This window comes from Peromyscus leucopus, chromosome 10 (assembly GCF_004664715.2).
Source record: "Peromyscus leucopus breed LL Stock chromosome 10, UCI_PerLeu_2.1, whole genome shotgun sequence".
Classification (NCBI taxonomy): domain Eukaryota; kingdom Metazoa; phylum Chordata; class Mammalia; order Rodentia; family Cricetidae; genus Peromyscus; species Peromyscus leucopus.
Genome location: NC_051071.1, coordinates 58703309 through 58725433, shown reverse-complemented (window position 1 = coordinate 58725433; position 22125 = coordinate 58703309). Strand labels below are relative to the sequence as shown.

Below are 22125 nucleotides of genomic sequence, written 5' to 3'. Positions count from 1 at the left end.
TGCTCTGCCTATCCCACCATTGTTATTAATCACTCAACTAACCTCTAAGCAGTATTTTTAGAATTTGCTAAGCAAAGCAGTCTTGGATATTCTAAACATGCAAATACAAATACAAAGGAATTGGGTCAGTCTGAGTGTCTGTGGGGTTGAAAATGACAAGCAGGACAAACATTTTCTTCATCCGTGTACCATGTAGTACCTAACCCCACCTATAATTCCCAGGGAAGCCATAGTAAGAATAAATATGTTTAGTCTTTTTATGCTTTGGTTTACTATAAAAATCTTTCTCTAAAAGTGTGTGTATGTGTGTGTATATATCAGGAAAGGAGAGAGAGAGAGAGAGAGAGAGAGAGAGAGAGAGAGAGAGAGAGAGAGAAGAGAGAAGAGAGAAGATAGCTCCATCAGCAGAAAACCTTGACATTTTAGGTCAGGATGTCCTAAAATGGAAAGAAAATAATCACCCAAGGAAATGAGGCTGACGCTGGAGACATGCTTTATACACCGTACAACATGCCGGTTGTCAGCACTACAGGAAGGATTGACAAGTGACAACACAGAGGGAAGTGGAGTGTGTTCCTCTTCTTCTGCTGATTGCTTCCTGTTCCTGGTCTGACATGCCAACCACTCAGTGGAAGGGAGGAACTTTAGCTGGCTGCTTTTACTCCACGATGTCACAGAAAAGTCAGATCAGAGTAATGCTTCTCAAAGTGTTATTGGAGCATTTCATAGCAGATTTTATTTTGTATTTTTATTATGATAAAAAGAATATCTAATTCTAGGTTCTAACAAGAAGGTCAAATAAATATTTTCCACAAGGACCAGGTGGGTATGACTGCAGACATAATTTGAGTGGAAGAAAATTGATAGCCAGAGAACATTCAACCTGCAATACATAAATAAATGCTAGACCCAGAGGCTGCAAATCATTGACTCAGTTGGTAGTCATGTGTTTTTCACGGCCCAGGAATCTGTTGCTCACCTCTGATTCTTATCTTCCTTTCTTTCACCCATTCCCCCAGACAGCCAATCAATGTCCAGTTTTCTTCACCACTAAATACACTTTAGATGCATTCCCCTTTTTCTACTGATCTTAGTTTAGGGAAAAATCTTCTGCATTATTGTATTCTGAATAATCCCCATCTAGCTGGTATCCTTGTCTTCAGTTCTCTTACCTCTTTAAACCAATTTGTCACATTATAGTGTGAATAATTATAATGATGAGTTGAGAATCGCATCCTGCCCCTATTTTCCTAAATGCCCTCCTATTGCTATCGGAATGAAATTCAAATTTCTTGACATGATGTTACAGATAATTTCTGATTTATTTATATGCTCCGCCTCATCTTTCACTTCTCTCCCCTATCTTGAACATTATAGCCATGAAATCCTATTTGTCAGTTTTTGAGTCGACTGTTTGCATTGAGCATTTTCCAGGTTCTCATGCACTTCCAGTCAGAGCGCATCTTTATTATCTTTACCTGCCCTTTCTGCTGGTCTTTGCTTTCACTGTAACTCTGTCTGAACTTTCTACCCACAGCTCCTCCACAATGTCCATGTGTTAGCCCTAACCTGATGATATGATCTTAAAAACATTTTTTTTTTAAATATGGGATAGTTCATTCACCTCATAAAACAAGAATTGTTTTCATGGTACTCATTTATTTTAGCATATATTATATCTATGAAAATTACTTGCTTCCTTATATATACTTTCTTAAGCTTTTCATTTATTTATGTGTACAGGTGTTTTACCTCCATTTACATCTGTGCACTACATGCATGTCTGGTGCAGGTGGAGGCCAGAAGAGAACATCAAAGTTTTAGTGAGTTACCATGTGGGTGCTATGAATTGAACCAGGGTCCTCTGGAAAAAGCATCCAGTGCTCTTAACTACTGATACATTATTTTAGCCCATCCTGCTATATTCTCTTCATCCATGCTTCATAGTGACTTAGTAATGGATTACTTATGCTTATTACTCTTTTATTTATTAATTAAAATTTTTTTCATTTATTTTACTTTCCAACTGCAGTTTCCCCTCCCTCCACTCTTTCTGTCTCCCCTGCCCCATGCCTCCCATCTGCCTCGCCATCCATTCCTCCTCTGTTTCTATTCATAAAGCATGGCATATCAAGTTGAGGTAGGACTAAGATCTTCCTTTTGTATTGAGGCTGGGTGAGACAACCAAGTATGAGGAATAGGTTCTCTAAAGCCAGCACAAGCATTAGGGACAGGCCCCAATCTCACTACTAGGAATCCCACCAAGCTACAGCTCTGGGAATCTTGTTGAAGAGAGGGAAGAGGTATTGTAGGAGCCAGAGGGGGCAAGGTCATCACAAATGAATTCACAGAAACAACTAACCTGGGCTCATAGGAGCTCACAGACTCTGGACTGACAACCTAGGCCCTCTATATATGTGTGCTTATTACTCTTAAGAAATATTTTGTGAACCCAAACCAAAACCAAAAAAGCCAAGCCAGTTTGTGAAGGTGTAAGATTATGATGTCTAGTCCCTGTGTTAGCTGAGTTACTGTCTCAAGACCATCTTTACAGGACATGATGGGATGAGAATATTCTGTGGAACTGGTATTCACGTTTATGGAAATTTACCTTGAAGCTAATAAATAGTATAATATTATCTCTAGAGATAAAACTGACTATCCAAGAAACTTAGGTCATTATTGTTGGTTTAAATGTAATGATTAATGTTATAAGGAAGAAACCGGGAATGAAAGTCGGTCAAGAAATGGATTTTTTCAAACAGAAAATATAGTGTGGATAATGATCTTTGGTTCCCCAGAAACTATATTTATAAAATACAAATGTCTTTACTTACTCTGTGTGTGTGTGTGTGTGTGTGTGTGTGTGTGTGTGTGTGTGTGTGTGTGCGTGCGCGCGCACGCAGATCTCTGTGTGTTCAAGGATACAGCCAAGCATTGGAGACACATGCCTTTAATCTCAATACCAACCATAGAAGACCTGGAGGTCTGTACAGACATGCAGTGACTAGGAGGTCATGTGGTTGGGTTTACAACCAATGAGAAGGCAGAACAGAAACTCTATAAAAAGACAGACAAACAGGAAGCAGGTCTCTTTCGGAGAGGTAGGACAACAGCGACAGTGAAGGGTAAGGTTTTCAGCTCTTAGCTATTGCTCTGACCTCTTGGCTTTCATCTCTGTATTGGCTCTGTGTTTCTTATTTAATAAGACGGTTGGTTACATCTACAAGACTATATTTGCACCTTAGATATTTAGGAGACATTTAATTAAGTCGTTTGTGGAAAAATCAGGCCTCTTTCATCTCAATGGCAGTAATCAACTCAAACTAATTCAAGTGTAAAAGGGAATTATCCATTTTTATAGGTGGGAGGGCCTAAAAGAAGAACCTCTTTCTTATGTGTGGTTCAGCTAGAGCAGGTATCAACTGATATCAGGGTTCTGTCTTGCTCTATCCTATTACTTTGCTCATCTCTATCATCATTAGCAGCTACACAGGCCTGGAATATGCCTTTAGAAGCACTAAGAATACAACGTCCTTAAACCTTGTCATTGCCAAAGAAAGAGACTATTCATTTCTTGATAACGCTGGCAACAGTTTCTGGAGAGGCTGTCCCTGGTCCAGTTACATTGACATGCTAAATTGCACAAAATGGCACACAGAGGCTGAGAACAAATTGAGATAATCAGATGTGAGACCAGGGGTAGTGTCAGCTTCCCAGCAGAACCACACTAACTGAGCAGGATTTCAGAAGGAAAAGAGCTTATGGTCACCACAGACTAAGTGTATCAGTTACTTTTCTGTTATTGTGACACAATGCTGTAACCAAGGCAATTTATAAAGGAAAGTGCTTAATTGGGATTATAGTTGGAGAGAGTTAGAGTCCATCATGGTTGAACAACAGTATGCCAGTATTCCACTCACTGTTGAGAGCTCACATTTCAAACTGCAAGCAGAAGGTAGTGAGACTATCAGGGACTGGAGGAGGTTTTTAAACCTCCAACCCGTCTCCAGTGACACACTTCCTCCAACAAGGAGACTACCTCTCAATCATTTCCGAACAGGTCCAGTGACAGGAAACCAACTATTCCAACATATGAGCCCATGGGAGCCTTTCTTCTTTAAACCACCACATCAAGGGTCCTAGATTTGTGTATGGTGGTGACAAAGGTCAAGCAGAACTGTCCCAGAATCTTAGACAAACCAATAAAGACCACTTTCAAGACATTGATTCAAGTATCTCTCAGATTGCCAATCCTTTCCATCCTCTCTTTCACTCTCCTCTCTTTTTCTTTCACTTTAGAGACATCTTCAACTTTATACTAGTGGCCCAAATCAGAAAATTGATTAAGCTTTTCAATCATACAGAGGGATTGTCTTATGAAATGAAAACCACAGGATCTCAGTGATTTTTACTTGGATTCTTTGATGTTAAGTATTAAGTTATAAGTAGCTATCTTTATAAACCTTATTGTAGTAATCAAACATTACTATATTTAAGAAAATTTGATTTTTAAATTTAATTTTTATTAGCATATATTAAATATACAGAATAATAACTTTCTTATACATGTAAATCATATTCATGCCCCCTTGTCCTCTTCCCATTCTGATTAGTCTTCTTCCACTTCTCAACTAGTTCTCCCTTCTAATTGTGTGGTGTGTTGTATGTATGTGTGTGTGTGTGTGTGTGTGTGTGTGTGTGTGTGTGTGTGTGTGTGTGTATGTGTCCCCTAATACATTTCATTAGGGTTGTTTACAGGAACATGGATTGTAGTTTGTTTACAGGAACCTGTGTTCCTCACTAGTGGCTCTATCACCGAAGAAAATGTCTCTCTCTCTCTCTCTCTCTCTCCTCATCCATTATCTGCATATAAATCCATAGTGATGTCTTGAACCGCATGAACCCCTACAGCCTCTATGACAAGACAATGTCAGGTTCAGTAACGAAGAGAACTTGTACAGATAAAGCCACTGTGAGTTCAAGAATATGACAGCCTCATCCTTCAGCCAAACCACTACCCCTGTCCCACTGGCCATTACATTCTTTCTGCCCCTTCTTCCTCCTTGGTGCATCCTGAGCCTTGGAGTTAGTGTTAGAGACACACTGCTTATGACTGGGCATTCAGTATTTATTTATATTCTGTATTGGGACCTATTATTAGTCTATGAATCACTACTGACCACTGCAAAGTTTCTCTGACCATAGCTGGCAGCAACATTATTCCATGAAGATAAACATGTTTAATTGCTCTTTAGGAGATGATTTGTCAGGCACCTCATGATTTTTTAGCAAAACAATGGCAACAACCTCCCCATTAGGACCTGTGATCACAGAAGCCATAGGCTTTTGACTAGGTGTCTGAATCAGTATCCTTTTCCTGCGAAGAGACACATTACCTTCACCAAGGCCATTTTTAAAAAAGAAAGCATTTAATAATTAGTTACAATTTCAGAGGCTTAGTCCATTATTATCATTATGGTAGGTAGGTGTGGTGTGCAAGAAGTACCCAAGAACTACATTGGCAAGCAGAGAGAAAGAGAATTGGCTTGGCATGGGCTTTTGAAGCATCAAAGCCCCTTTCCAATGACTTAATTTCTCCAACAAAGTCACTCCTACTCCAACAAGGCTACACATCCTAACCTTTCTCAAGTAGTGCTACTCCCTGATGACTAAGCATTCAAATATATGAGCCTGTGGGGGACACTCTTAATCAAACCACCACCCTATGTTTTTAATGACTGACATAAATTCCCTTGTGTGGAGCAGCCATCAAAACCAATTGGAAAGTGGCTAGTTCCCACCAAAAGGGACTTGCCACTGCTGCACCAGAGGGATCTCCTTGCCTTGCCATTGCTATTACTGTAATAGTGTTTACAGTTGAGTAAAAATTTTGATGATAATTCTTTCCAAGTAGCCTGCATAGAACCTTCCAGAATTATGAGGGCTAAGGAGCAGAGAAGAAGTTTCCAGCATAATTCAGTTTGATTTTTGACATCCTGTGACTAAAGCCCACAGAATCTTAAGCAATAAAGTTTTATCAACTAGTTCTGGTGGGCAATAAGATCACTGATTGCTGCCTATATTGTTCTGGGAGTCCCAGGGGCCTCCCTGAAGAATGACTGGCCCAAGGGGTGTCCTTATTCTGGATCCAGGATATTTATTTAATAACATTCGTTTTCTGAAAGCAATTTTATGCACCACCAGGGTACCAATATTCAAATGTTTTTCTTTATTTTATGTTTTTCTGATTGTCATACCATGCTTCCCATCAATTTTTTTTACTTCTTTTTTCATCTGTCATTAGTTTCTATTAACCCTTCCTACCCTTGAAAAATCTTTCCTCAATGCAATAAAAGTGGCCAACTTAGTTATAATTGCTTTGACATTTGTTGGTAATGTCTGTGACTGTAGATCTTAGGGGATATTACTTTTGTACACTGGAGCAAAATGAATTGAATTAATTCTAGCTTGAAAGTCCCCTAAAGTTTAATCTGATTTTATTGGTTTTGCTTATTACTATACACTCCAAATTTTAGTAGGATTTAGAAACAAATTGACTAAGTTCCCAGATGCTATAAATTCTTATCATTAAATAAGAATAATCAGCAAACATTTGGTGAATGTGACAACTCATATAAGCCTACATTTTTTTTTATAATTGGGATAAAATGTGTCACCTCCTTACCAGCACTGATTTTTGTATAATTTGAAAAACAGTAATGTTGCAGGATATTTGATCACACTGTGAACCCTGAGATTGCCTAGGTTAAGAGATGGGGCAAACAACCAGTTTAGAGGAAAAAAAGTAGAGATTCAGAGGGAGTCAGAGGATGAATAGAGAGACACAAAGAAAGTAGAAGGGAGGGACATTTGGTTTGGGGAGTTTTATTTGAGATGGCATAAGAGAGAGCTCTCTTTCTGGGATGTTGGTAGAGGAGTAAGGTCAGCTTGGTGCTTTCTTTGCCTCTCTGAGCTAGCAGGTTTTCACCCCAGCTTTATTGGTAAAATTCAATAATCAAGATATTGATAAAAACTCAGTAATAAGTATTTCAAAGCAGAGTACCTGTTATCTTAATATGAACTAACAAAAGGTAGTACCTTCTTTATGTATTTTCAAATTACATGGACATATAGATTAATTAGACAGATAGTTGAACAATATAAATATAACATTTTATTTCATTCGGCAGAAACTAATACTCCTAACTTTTAAATTGGTTTATTTTATTTAACCAAAGGCTGTGACATGAATGCTTGAACATATGAAAAAAATAATTTTTCTTGCTATTTTTTACTGATTTTTGCATACAATATATTCTTATTACAGTTTCCCCTACCCCCACTCCTCCCAGATTCTCCCCATTTCCCCACTCACCCAAATCACATCTTCTTCTTTTTCCTCTCACTAGAAAACTGGCATCTACTCATAGAATCAACTAATAGGGACTCATAGGGGCTCACAGAGACTGAGCTGACAACCAGGGAGCCTACATGGGACTGACCTAGGCACTCTGCATACATGTTACAATTATGTAGCATGCTCCTTTTGTGGGACTCCTAACAGTAGGAACAGGGGCTCTCTCTGACTCCTTTACAGGCTTTTGGGACCCTACCACTCATACTGGGTCACCCTGCCCAGTCTTAATACATGAGAAGGTGCTTAGTCATACTGCAACTTGATATGCCATGTTTTGTTGATACTCAGGGAAGATGTGCCCTTTCCTGAACAGAAACTGAGGAGAAGTGGGTTGGGGATGGGAACAGAAGGCAGGAGGGAGGGGAGGGACTAGGCGGAGAGTTGGGAGGGGAAACTAAGACAAGGATGTAAAATAAATAAATTAATTTTAAAAAACTTGGCATCTAAAATGTAATGATAATTATTAAATAAGATAAAGTAAAAACAAATCAGAATAGGACAAAACAAAGAAAAACATTAAAAAAAGAAAGAAAGAAAAAGTTTAAGACATACATACAGACACTGATATACACATTTGTACACACAGAAATCCCTTAAAAACTCAAAACCAGAAACTATATTATATAAGCAGAAGACCTGTAAGGTTAAAAAATAAATGACAAGACAAAGCATTATGAGACAAGAATCTCCCAAAAGACAACTGAGTTTGTTTCTTGTTGGCCATGTACTGCTGGGCATGGGGTTTGCCCTTAAGTGTCTTTTGTATACCCATTGAGACTTCCTTGAAACACAGTAATTTTTCCTTTGTGAGAGGTTATCAGCTGGAGCTAGCACATAGGGGTTCATTGGATACATTCCTGGACTTCAGGCTTTGTAGTCATAGATCATCTAGAACAGAGGCAACTTGAGATTGTCTGAGAAAACATCACCAAAGCAGCCCTCCATCTTCCCAGCAGCAGAGGTTTCTGCAGGGGACATTTCCCAGTTGCCTTTCCTACAAAGGGCCATTCAGGCCATTGTTTCTGATGACCTTGGCATATTCTTTGGCTGATCTTCAGAAAAGAGCAGGCCTCCCAGTGATAATTAACCTAATACTGCATAACAAGATGCAGTAAGATTAAGCATCAACCTATCGTGGTTGGACAAGGCAATCCAATAGGAAGAAAAGAGAAGTTCTTTTATTGTTCAGGATTGTTTTAGCTACCCTGGGTTTTTTTTGTTGTTGTTGTTTTGTTTTTCAACAGGAAACTGAGAATTGTATTTTCAAGGTCTGTGAAGAATTGTGTTGGAATTTTGATGGAGACTGCATTGAATCTGTAAATTGCTTTTGGTAGGATGGACATGTTTATTATGTTAATCCTACCAATATGAGAGCATGGGAAATCTTTCCATCTTCTGATATCATCTCTAATTTGTTTCTTCAAACACTTGAAGTTTCTTCATGCAAGTCTTGTACTTGCCTCATTAGAGTTACCCTAAGATATTTTATATTATTTGAGGGTATTATGAAAGATGTTATCTCCCAGGATTCTTTCTCAGTCCATTTGTCATTTTATACAGGTGAGCTACTGATTTTTTTGTGAATTAAATCTTGCATCCAGTTACTTTGCTAAGGTATTTTTCTTACAATTCTGATTTTTTTTTTCTTATGCTATGTTGTAATTTTCAAGGCCTACTGCAGCAAGATAGCCTGGCTGTAGTGGAGACATATTGCCCTGGCTGTTATTAATTCTGTTCCCCCCGCCCTGGCATCTAGGCACCGGATTTGGGATGATTATATGTCTAGTGGCTGATTTCTGGATTTATCTTTGTCAAGTGGGAGTTTTGTTCTTTGGTTTCTATTTCCTTTCTGGAATTTTGGAGAATGTGATGGTTGTGTGTTTTGCCTGTTTTCCTGGACTGCTCAACTGGTGTGTTCACAAAGAATGCCTTTTGGTGTTGGAGGCTGGAATACTGGAATGATCTAAGGGGAAGGGAGGTTGGAGCAGAAGGTCTTTGTGATCCCTTTGGGATGAGGTCAGAGAGGAAAAGGAGAAAGACTTTTTTTTTTCAGTGCATATAACGCAAAATTTATGGAAGTCAACCAGTTGGTTGCCTTTTTGGTATAACGGAGGAGGTTGACCAGTTGGCTGTTTTTACTACTACTACTACTACTACTACTACTACTACTACTACTACTGCTAATTATTATTATTATTATTATTATCATTATCATTATCATTATTATATAGAGGCAGCATATTTTCTGCTACAGAACTGGGGATAAAACTTGGTGGGGGGATTGGATCTTAGGAGGCATAGGAGAACTATGAGTCTGCCTTCAGACTGCTTATTGCCCTGCGAGGAGTGGCCCTAGGGTTAGATGAGGGTACCTGTTGGTACTGTGGTGAGAGGCAAAGCAATAAATGTAGGGAAGAAAGTTAGAAAAGGAAGAAGTGTCTGTGGGATCAATGGGAGATGGGAGGGGGACTACCAAGTGTATTCTGCTGTAGAGCTGGAGATGAGACTGTGGGATTGGGACTTGGAAAACAGTGAGAGAAGAGAAGGTCTGTGGGCAGCCTACCTAGTTTTCTGGTAGGTGTGGCCTGTGGTTAGCAGGGAGTGCCTGCTTGAGTTGGGGACTGGGTAAAAGCAACAAGTAGGGGAGAGAGTACAGAAAGGGGGATCTGTGAGATGGGCGTGAGGATAGGAGGGGGCAAGGAAGACTGCCAAGTGTGTTCTGCTTCAGGACTGGGGATGAGACTGGGGGATTGGATCTGGAGGAGCAGAGAGAGAAGTTCTGCACACAACCCACCTAGTTTTTTTGGCAGCCATGGCCTGTGAGTTAGCTTGGGGGTGTATCCTGGAGTTAGGGGCTGTTGTATTGTTTTGCTGGCCTGGTATGTTCCCAGTGCTCCAGTTCTTGCCTACTGTTGGGGGCTGGTATAATGGGATGAGTTGGGGGAAGGAAGGTTTGGAGAGAAGATCTTTGCACTATATTAGTGATAGAGTCAGAGTGGAAAGGGAGACCGCAGTGGGTTTTCTGCTACAGAGCTGAGGATCTATTTTTTTTTTTTAATTTTTAATTATTATTTTCCCGAGACTCACAGTTGGGAATACAGATCTTTTTATTTGGGTCTCTTATCTTTGTTTCCTGTGATGTGACATCACTCTGTTTACTAATTGTTAGTAAACAGAGGACATAATTATCCAGCACTCATACTGATAAGATAAATAGCACAAATCCTTTTCAAAGTACAAATAAAAACTTTACCATAACCTTTGATTTAGTATCATAGTGACTCACTGAAGTGTGACTAGAGACAATTATTTAGCAACCTTTAGTAGAATTACTAAACATTTTGAATTACTGATGTTTGCTGAGAGAAAATATTCTAAAATTATAAACAGTAATACATACATGATAATAAATGGTAATGTATATACAATGGGCAGTTCCTTTGTCCCTATATGTGATGTTTACTAAATGTTCTTAAGTACTAACATAAGAATAAGGATTACTATTTGTCAAAACATCCTTATTATCTCTTACTATTCTGTAGTTGGAAGTTTTTCTGTATCCCGCCCAGTCCACAGCTGCTCAGTCCCAAGTAAACACACTGAAGCTTATATTAATTAAAACTGCTCAGTCATTAGCTCAGGCTTACTACTGACTAGCTCTTACACTTGAACTCAGGCTTACTACTGACTAGCTCTTACACTTAAACTCAGCCCATTTCTGTTAATAAATATGTTGCCACATTTTCCGTGGCTTTACTTGTGTGCCATTACATGCTACTCCCTAGATGGCAGGTTGGCATCTCCTGACTCAGCCTTCCTCTTCCCAGAATTCTCCTTGTCTGTTTATCCTGCCTATATTTTCTGCCTGGCTACTGGCCAATTAGAATTTTATTAAACCAGTGTACAAAAGCATTATCCCATGGCATCATTCAAAATACCATCTTTTCTTTCTTTCTTTCTTTCTTTCTTTCTTTCTTTCTTTCTTTCTTTCTTTCTTTCTCTCTCTCTCTCTCTCTCTCTCTCTTTCTTTCTTTCTTTCTTTCTTTCTTTCTTTCTTTCTTTCTTTCTTTCAGACAGGATTTCTCTGTGTAGCCTTGGCTGTCCTGGAACTCACTTTGTAGACTAGGCTGGACTTGAAGTCACAGAGATATGCCTGTCTCCCAAGTGCTGTGTTTGAAAGTATGTGCCACCACTGTTTAGCAAAATACCATATTGCTATAATAAAACTGGTGGATGAAAGTCTGATAAGGAACAATATATTTACAGAGTGTCAAGAGAATTATTGAGTAACCTCACAGGCACATACTCTACCTTCCAAAAGAGAAACCTACAGACCTTCTCCCCAGTAGACGATCAAAGATCACATCATCAGTAAGGAAGCAAAGGGGCACCACAGACTATCTGATGGGATGAACTGAAGCACAGTTTCTGTGATAGTCCTACAAAAAATGCATAGCCTCAATCTCAACATGAGGAAAAATGACAGAAACTCAAACAGAGTCATGGTCTATGAAACAGCTCTTCACAAAAGCTTAAAACCATGAAAGACCTATATGCTGTTTCCTGTCCAAGGAACATGATCTCAGACTATTCTTTTTGAGCATAGATTAGATGCTGGGGTAGAAAAAACAGATACTGGGGGCTTTAAAAGACAATACTGGCAGTTAGGGTATTCACGTATGTAAAATGAACAAAAAAACTTAAAAAAAGAAAAGTTATGAACACATTACAGAATAATATTATTTATGAGGTTAAAAAAAGGTAATACTGAGACATGGGGAAATTTGGTTGCAAACCTAGGGACTGATAAAAACAATGTATCATGGTGGATAATTGTTCTGATGTGTTCTTGGAGTCTGTTTGCCAGTATTTTATTGAGTATTTTTGCATCAATGTTCATGAGGGAGATCGGTCTGTAGTTCTCTTTCTTTGTTGCATCCTTGTTTGGTATAGGGATCAGGGTAATTATAGCCTCATAGAAGGAGTTTGGTAAAGTTCCTTCTGTTTCTATTATGTGGAACAATTTAGAGAGTATTGGTATTAACTCTTCTTTGAAGATCTGGTAGAATTCTGCACTGAAACCATCTGGTCCTGTGCTTTTTTTGGTTGGGAGACTTTTAATAACTGTTTCTATTTCCTTAGGGGTTATTGGGCTATTTAAATAGTTTATCTGGTCTTGATTTAACTTAGGTATGTGGTACCTATCCAGAAAAATGTCCATTTCTTTTAGGTTTTCCAGTTTTGTGGAGTAGAGGTTTTTGAAATATGACCTGATAATTCTCTGGATTTCCTCAATGTCTGTTGTTATGTCCCCCTTTTCATTTCTGATTTTGTTGATTTGGATTCTCTCTCTCTGTCTTTTGGTTAGTTTGGATAAGGGCTTGTCTATCTTGTTGATTTTCTCAAAGAACCAACTCTTTGTTTCATTAATTTTTTGTATTATTCTCTTAGTTTCTAATGTATTAATTTTACCTCTCACTTTGATAATTTCCTGGCATCTATTCTTCCTGGGAGACTTTGCTTCTTCATGTTCTAGAGCTTTCAGGTGTGCTGTTAAGTCACTAGTGTGGGATTTCTCCAACTTCTTTATGTGGGCATTTAGTGCTATGAATATCCCTCTTAGCACTGCTTTCATAGTGTCCCATAAGTTTGGGTATGTGGTGTCTTCATTTTCATTGATCTCTAGGAAGTCTTTAATTTCATCCCAGGGATGCAAGGCTTCATCCCAGGGATTCAAGGGTGGTTCAACATACGAAAGTTCATCAATGTAATACACCATATAAACAAACTCAAAGAAAAAAACCACATAATCATCTCACTAGATGCAGAAAAGGCATTTGACAAAATCCAACACTCCTTCATGATAAAAGTCTTGGAGCGATCAGGAATACAGGGAACATACCTAAACATAATAAAGGCAATATATAGCAAACCAACAGCCAACATCAAATTAAATGGAGAGAAACTCAAAGCAATTCCACTAAAATCAGGAATGAGGCAAGGCTGTCCACTCTCCCCATACTTATTCAATATAGTACTTGAAGTTCTAGCCAGAGCAATAAGACAACATAAGGAGATTAAGGGGATACAAATTGGAAAGGAAGAAGTCAAGCTTTCCCTATTTGCAGATGACATGATAGTATACTTGAGTGACCCCAAAGATTCCACCCAGGAATTGATAAGGCTTATAAACACCTTCAGCAACATAGCAGGATACAAGATCAACTCAAAAAAATCAGTAGCCCTCCTATATACAATGGACAAAGAAGCTGAGAAGGCAATTAGAGATACATCACCCTTTACAATAGCCAAAAATGACATAAAATACCTTGGGGTAACACTAACCAAGCAAGTGAAGGACCTATATGACAAGAACTTTAAGTCCCTGAAAAAAGAAATTGAAGAAGATGTCAGAAAATGGAAAGATCTCCCATGCTCATGGATAGGCAGGACTAACATAGTAAAAATGGAAATCTTACCAAAAGCAATTTACAGATTCAATGCAATCCCCATCAAAATACCAACACAATTCTTCACAGACCTGGAAAGAATAATACTCAACTTCATATGGAAAAACAAAACCCCAGGATAGCTAAAAAAAACCTGTACAATAAAACAACTTCTGGAGGCATCACAATCCCTGACTTCAAGCTCTACTATAGAGCTACAATAATAAAAACAGCTTGGTATTGGCATAAAAACAGACATGTGGACCAATGGAATCGAACTGAAGACCCTGACATTAACCCACACACCTATGGACATATAATTTTTGACAAAGAAGCCAAAAGTGTACCATGGAAAAAAGAAGGCATCTTCAACAAATGGTGCTGGCATAACTGGATATCAACCTGTAGAAGGCTGCAAATAGATCCATATCTGTCACCTTGCACAAAACTTAAGTCCAAGTGGATCAAAGACCTCAACATAAATCTAGCTACTCTGAACCTGCTAGAAGAGAAAGTAGGAAGTAGTCTTGAACGCATTGGCATAGGAGATCACTTCCTAAATATAACACCAGTAGCTCAGACACTGAGAGAAACAATCAATCAATGGGACCTCTTGAAACTGAGAAGCTTTTGTAGAGCAAAGGATATGGTCAACAAGGCAAAGCGACACCCTACAGAATGGGAAAAGATCTTCACCAACCCCACATGTGACAGAAGACTGATATCCAGAATATATAAGGAACTCAAGAAATTAGACATCAAAACAACCAACAGTCCAATTGAGAAATGGGCTATAGAACTAAACAGAGAATTCTCAACAGAGGAAACCCAAATGGCTGAAAGACATTTAAGGAATTGCTCAACATCCCTAATCATCAGGGAAATGCAAATCAAAACAACTCTGAGATACCACCTTACGCCTGTCAGAGTGGCTAAGATCAAAAACACTGAAGACAGCTTATGCTGGAGAGGCTGTGGAACTAGGGGAACTCTCCTCCACTGCTGGTGGGAATGCAAGCTTGTACAACCACTTTGGAAATCAATATGGCGCTTTCTTAGAAAATTGGGAATCAATCTCCCCCAAGATCCAGCTATACCACTCCTGGGCATATACCCAAGAAATGTTCAATCATACCACAAGAGCACTTGCTCAGCTATGTTCATATCAGCATTGTTTGTAATAGCCAAAACCTGGAAACAACCTAGATGCCCTTCAACTGAAGAATGGATAAATAAATTGTGGCACATATACACAATGGAATACTACTCAGCAGAGAAAAACAATGACATCATGAGGTTTGCAGGCAAATGGATGGATCTAGAAAAAATCATCCTGAGTGAGGTAACCCAGACTCAGAAAGACAAATATGGTATGTACTCACTCATAGGAAGATGCTAGATGTGGAACAAGGATGACTGGACTGCTACTCACATCACCAGTGAGGCTACCTGGAAAACAGGACCCCAAAAAAGACACGGAGAAATGGATGAGATCTACATGAACAGCCTGGTCATGAGTGGGAACAATGAAGAGCGACGGTTGAGGGAAAGAGAGTGGGAGATCCTAGCTAGATCAAGAAAAGAGAGGAAGAACAAGGAATAGGAGACCATGGTAAATGAAGACCACATGAGAAGGGGAGGAAGCAGAGAGCTAGGGAGGCCCACGGAGATCCACAAAGATACCCCCGCAAAAGACTGCTGGCAATGGTCGAGAGACGGCAGGAACTGACCTACTCTGGTGATGGGATGGCCAGACACCCTGATAGTTATGCCATAAGCCCCATCCAAGGACTGAGGAATCTGGATACAGACATCCACGGCTGGGCCCCTGGTGGAGCACTGGGAGTCTAATTAGTGAGAAAGAAGAGGGTTTTTATGAGCAAGAATTGTTGAAGCAAAGGTTGGATAAAGCACAGGGACAAATAACCAAATGAATGGAAGCACAGGATCTATGAACCAAAGGCTGAGGGGCCCCCAACTGGATCAGGCCCCCTGAACGGGTGAGACAGTCATTTGGCTTGATCTGTTTGGGAGGCAGCCATGTGTTGGTGCCGGGTCCTGGGCTCGTTGCATGAGTTGGCTGTTTGAATCCTGGGACTTATGTAGGGATGCTTGGCTCGGTCTGGGAGTGGGGGACAGGACCTGCCTGGACTGAGTCTACCAGGTCGACCCCGGTCCTCTGGGGAGACCTTGATCTGGAGGAGGTGGGAATGGGGGGTGGGCTGGGGGGAGGGGAGGGGGGTGAGAGGGGTGAGAGGGGGAGAACAGGGGAATCTGTGGCTATTATGTTGAACTGAATGGTGTTGTAAAATAAATTAAAAAAAAATGTATCATTGTTAAATATCCTAATATGGCTAACTATGCTATGACTATGTGAGAAATACCATTGCTCTTAAGAACTGATTATTAAAGTCCAAATCTGCGACATACTCTTGAACAATGCAGAAAAAAGAAGAGATCCAAGGGATTGAGACAATGGGCAAAATGTGATGAAAACAGGATTTTTTCCTATTGTTCTTAGGATGTTTCTAGAAGTTTAAGCTTATATCAAGATAAATATTACACAAGTATACATTCTTTTCTTATTACCTTTTCTTGGAAAAAAATCTCATTTATTTCAGTTAATCTAGGGCCCATTTCACTTAATGAAAAAAGTATTTCACATAATGAAAGCTTTCTGCATGTTTTTCTAAAATATTTAAATTAGAATTACCAGAAGAATTCATGTGGACCATAAAAAGTAAAATAATAAGGAGAAGCTTTCCCCACTTAGTGTCATCTTAAATTTTAACCAATTCCAGTTCTGTTGGAAGTTTTTATAGTGGTGAGTAATATGTTATTTTCTATTCTGGCTTATTCATCCGAAAGAGTATATTTTAATATATAATTTATTTGTATTTTCTGTGCATTGGTGTATTGCCTGCATGTATGTCTGTGTGAGAGTGTCTGAAGCCTTGGAAATGCAGTTAGAGACAGGTGTGAGCTGACAAGTGGGTGCTGGGAATTGAACTCGGGTCCTCTGGAAGAGCAGCTAGTGCTTTTAACTTCTGAACCATCTCTCTAGCCTCAGGTCAATTAGTATTTAAAGACTGTCTTCAGTTGTAGAATGAGAACCAGCACATACAATTTCTCTCCCTTCCAACTTAATTGTGGCATCATTTTGTTCTATTAGTAATCATTATTATAATTTTATTTTCTAATCTTTTAATAACACATTTAATACAAGGCATTTGTTCACTTTCCACCTTCTTTAGCTCTGTCTCTTCCTAGGCTACATGGCCTCAGGGATGGGCAGGAGATGATCCAGGGCCTTAGGGATGCCCTGGGGGTGGTCTAGTACTGACCAGGAGTTTTGTTTTGTTTTTGTTTTTGTTTTTTAAATCACTGAGTTTGGGATTGCTGCATTTTGGAATAAGTCTATTTTTTATAGTTGTCAGCCTGATTGTCTTTGTGAATAAGTGTAGCTATATATGGTGTGTGTGTGTGTGTGTGTGTGTGTGTGTGTGTGTATGTGTGTGTGTGTGTATGTACTTAAAAGATGAAAGAAATGATATTATTTCTTACATCTATTGATTACTTAGAATTCATTTCTTTTGAAGAATGCCAGTCTTTTCCTTTTTCTTTTTATGTTGCATTTTCAACAATTTCAAATGCATCCTAACTTAGAGAAAAGAAGTTTCAATGAATGTTATTTTTTTTTCTATGACATCGAGTATGTCTTTCTGGATGTCTTCCCTAAAGTTGAGGCTATGTGCTTTGTCCCTTGTTACACTGCCATGGAGAGAAGATGGGAAGACCTTATAGAATTACCCTGTGATGTTTTTATCATTCCATGGGTTCTAATCACCATTTCTGTTCATTTATTCATTTCAGGTTTTTCAGACAAGGTGGATGTGTATCCTAGTTGGCCATGATTTTCCTGGTACCTGACCATTGTGATGACAGGTACACAACACTGTGCCATGTCCCCTGCCCCCAGTAGCATCATTTGTAATTACTATGGGCTCAGTACTGATTTTGATCCTTCTTCATAGTGTCTTGCTTGACTCTTGAGGGTACAGTCAACCTCTTCAAAATGTATGAATTAGATTTTTGTTTACATATTGTGGTGTTTCACTTAATTTCTTCTGTGGCCTCTGCTTGCTCTTTGTCATATCACATTGTTTCTTCAATTATGTGACTGTTCTTGATAGATTATCATGTCCATAATGATAAATAACAGGAAGATGGTACACATGTGTGAGCTGTGAGGAAGTGAGACACTATATTGGAAAATCCCCACTGCCCCAAACTAGCAACATATACTAGTTAGTACAGTTGGCCTTGAGTCTTTTGTCCATTCTTTAAGGTACTCCTTTCCCTCAAGTTATCAAATTGTAAAGAAACTCTGACTACCAGACACTTTAAAATACTGGTAAGAAACCAAAAGATGAGGTAAAGTTCACATGCACACATTCATATTCTCATTTCAGTTGTTCTTTCACTAAATCATTGAGATGTATGCTGATAGTCTGAATTTCCTTCTTGAGTTTTGTTCTATATACTCAGTGTGCTAGGGAATACTGTAGTTAGCAAACTATAAACTTTGTACTCTTTGGAAGGTTGTTTTCTTCTGCAAAGCAGGGATTGAACAGAATCAAACATAAACACATAACTGTGCTGAGTAGGATGCAAGAGCTAAAGCATTGTAAAAAGATTCAAAAGGAGGGTTTTGAAGAAAAGGGGAGTGAGAGTTACTGTGTCTCTCTGCTCATTTATAAATTCCCCTTTGACAGAGTGGATTTAAACAGAGGTTTGAACACAATGAGGTAGAAGACAGGAAGATGCTAAGGAGAGGCAGGAGGATCAGGAATGCAAGGCAAGATGGGGTTCATCATAAAGGCATTCTTGGTACAGTGTGCTTTTGCCTTGGGGGTCTCTCTGGAGTATCTAAATGCTGTTTCCACACAAGACTGCTTGAATGCATTCTAGAAGGTCGCTGTTATGGTTCAATGTCATTGGATATCGTTCACATGCTTACCTTTGCTTCAGAACTGTTCTGATATTTTCTAGTTTACTTACACCTCATACTTTCTTCTTCATTGCTTTAGAACTGTGCATTTTCAAAATGTTAATATTAATGATTCGTCAGTAGAGACCTCATATGAGTGGATGCAGGTTGCCAACCTGAACTCAAAACAAAACAAAACACTTTTGAAATTATCTTTCAAACCTTCCTTTAAGCAAGAGTACAAAGCAAGAATGATGGGACTTTTTCATAGCTCCTAAGCAAGCCTCAGGGCGCTGATGGCTTTTGAGAGTGAGAGATGAATGCTAAGAGGAGCATCTGTGAACCACTGTGCTTTCTTTCCCATCAACAGAAGAACAACAGAGCAGGGTTAGCATACATTGCCATCACAGATCCACACAGCACATAAGCAACAAAACAGAGGATGAAAAACAACTCATACTTTACTTTTCTAGTGCAATTAACTCAATGTGAGGCCTTATGCATTGAATTTTATTCTTCTTCAACACCCCATAGCTAAATATCAAATAATCACATGTAATAAATACATACAAATACAATTAACTTAAGTTCTAAAACTATGAGGCCTTGTCAGGCTACTTGCCCTTCTGAAGCAGTTGCCAAGAGTTTATCCAAGTAAATGCTAAGTTAAAATAAAGAAGGAGAAGAAAGCACTGTATACAACTCTGATATTGTGAATCAATGAGCTATAAATATTTCCCCAGAAAAATCAGCAGATTATCGAGTATTATATTTGTGAACCAGAAGGTAGAGCTATTAAATTCATTCTGATAATCACACGGGACTCAGTAGTTTGACATGTTTATGCACATTTACTGAAGGAACAGAAATGTAAACTGAGCTTTCATCAGGCTCCCGACCCTGGATCTTCCAGCATGTTTTTATATTGTATCTTACATCCTACACTCTGGCAAAGTGGGCTTGCTGTTGCCCTAGCATTACAGAGATAGACAGTGACAAAACTCTCAACAAAGAGTACATTATGCAAAAGTGACTAGCACTCAGAAATGTAAATAGAGGAGAAGAGAAAGCAATGACGTTTTCTAAAAGTGGAAAAAGACGTTTGGTTTATTCTAGTTGCCAGTTCTACTATTGCATCAATAGAGCGTGGCTCGTTAGGTGGAAAAGACTCCCAACTAAATAAATGCATTACAATGTAGCATGTTTGATTGGATACTACACACATGTATCATTACAGTATCTTATTATTTATTTCAAGGTGACGTTGCACACTTTCCATTTGGTTCATGATATTTGTAGAGAGACCATATCAATAATTTCAGCTTTGAGCTTACTTAGTGTTTTAACCATAACATGGTTATGGATAAAAGAGGCATTTGACATGCATGGAAATTATTGAAGTGTATATCAATTTTAAGTATCAAAATATATGCAGTGTTTGAGCTTACACAAAGGTATTCCCTTTTAATTGTAACCAATTAGGGATGCTACGATGCTGTGGTTCTCTTGAAGCAGCTGATGCTGATGCTGATTTGATGCAGTCCTAAAGCCTGTAGAGCAGCCTGCAGTACAGTGAAGCATATTCTATTCATGTGAGTTTCTTGTTAAAATATGGGAAAGTGGGCATTTTTATTTGCTACAAAAAAGCCACTAGAATAAGACTAAATAAACAAGAATACTATTTATGGTAAGAGGAATAGACTGATATCTGAGTTACCCATTAAAGCACATTCTGAGAAAAAGTCATGATTGATACCAGGGAGTCTCTCATTCAGAGGTTGATTTGAGTATGATGAGAAGAAAAATACATATTTATATATAATTATATATATATAAGTAAGATATATACAGTTATAGGTAGCATGAATCTTAGAGAGTCTCATTAATAAAATCAAACCCAGGGCCAGTTATTGGGGTGAAATGCTGGATGGTCAGAGAGACAGAACAAGCCACAGCTAACCTCACCTGGCCAACTTCTCAGCTGGTCCTGTTTCCTCAGACTGGAAGCTTCTGTGTCCTCATCCAGAATGGGTCTCAGCTGAACTGCTGCTCGAAAACCTGAAGCTTAACCAGCCAAATTCTTAACCAGCAAAATGCTTTTAGTTTCTGGTCCTCACGCCTTATATACCTTTCTGCTTTCTACCACCACTCCCTGGGATTAAAGCCTGGTTTTCTGGGATTAAAGCCTTGTTTTCTGGGATTAAAGGCGTGATGAGTCACCATGCCTGACTGTATCCTTGAATATATGGATTTCTGCCTCTGGAATGCTAGGATTAAACGCGTGTGCTACCACTGCCTATCCTTTATGTTTAATATTGTGGCTGCTCTGTCTCTGACCCCAAATAAGTTTATTAGCATGCACAATATTTGGGGAATACAATACCACAGTTATATATATATATATATATAATTTATGATGTATATATTTATGTAATGATGTAATTATATCAAATATAATTATATACTGTATGTTATATGAAAATTTTATATATAATATAAAATACATGTTACATATATATATAAATTTTTCCTGCATAATTATCTTCCTCCCCCAATCTCCTTCATTCCTCATGACTCTTTTTTACTGCTCCTTTGCTTTTCCCCAAATAGGCTCCTCCTTTTTCATGACAGGCATATTCTATTATTCTTTTCTCTTGTCTTCTTCTTCCCTTTCTCTTCTCTTAATTTCTCCCTTCTCTTTTGATGATATGCACACACAGAGAAACAAGTTTTAATCCAGAGTCTATATACAAGAGAAGAAAAGTGGTATTTGCCTTTCTGCATCTTACTTATTTTGCCTAATGTATTGATGCCCAGTTGCTTTATATTTTCTAGAAAATGTAATAATTTCATTTTTTCCCTGAGAGATGAAAAGTGTGATCTAATATTTAAGCAATTTACCTAATCAAGTCAATACAATCAAGCCTACGGTAGCCCAATACAAACCCAGTGACGTTACACGCTGATCCTTGCCAGAACTCCCAGGAACTAAAGGTCTCAGTTCACTTGCCGATATAGACATATCTAAATAGTCCAGAAGGGAGAAAATTGAAGTATTATAACTCTTCAAAATATGAAAAAATGGCCGGGCGGTGGTGGCGCACGCCTTTAATCCCAGCACTCGGGAGGCAGAGCCAGGAGGATCTCTGTGAGTTCGAGGCCAGCCTGGGCTACCAAGTGAGTCCCAGGAAAGGCGCAAAGCTACACAGAGAAACCCTGCCTCGAAAAAACAAACAAAAAAAAAAAATGAAAAAATGAAAACCCTA

The 22125-nt window shown here is 38.7% G+C and overlaps 1 protein-coding gene across 1 annotated transcript in view; it reads right to left on the bottom strand.

Annotated features, from left to right (window-relative positions):
• The window catches only part of Gabrb1 (gamma-aminobutyric acid type A receptor subunit beta1), a 417219-nt gene that overhangs the window by 285688 nt on the left and 109406 nt on the right, over positions 1-22125 (bottom strand). The window lies entirely within an intron of this gene.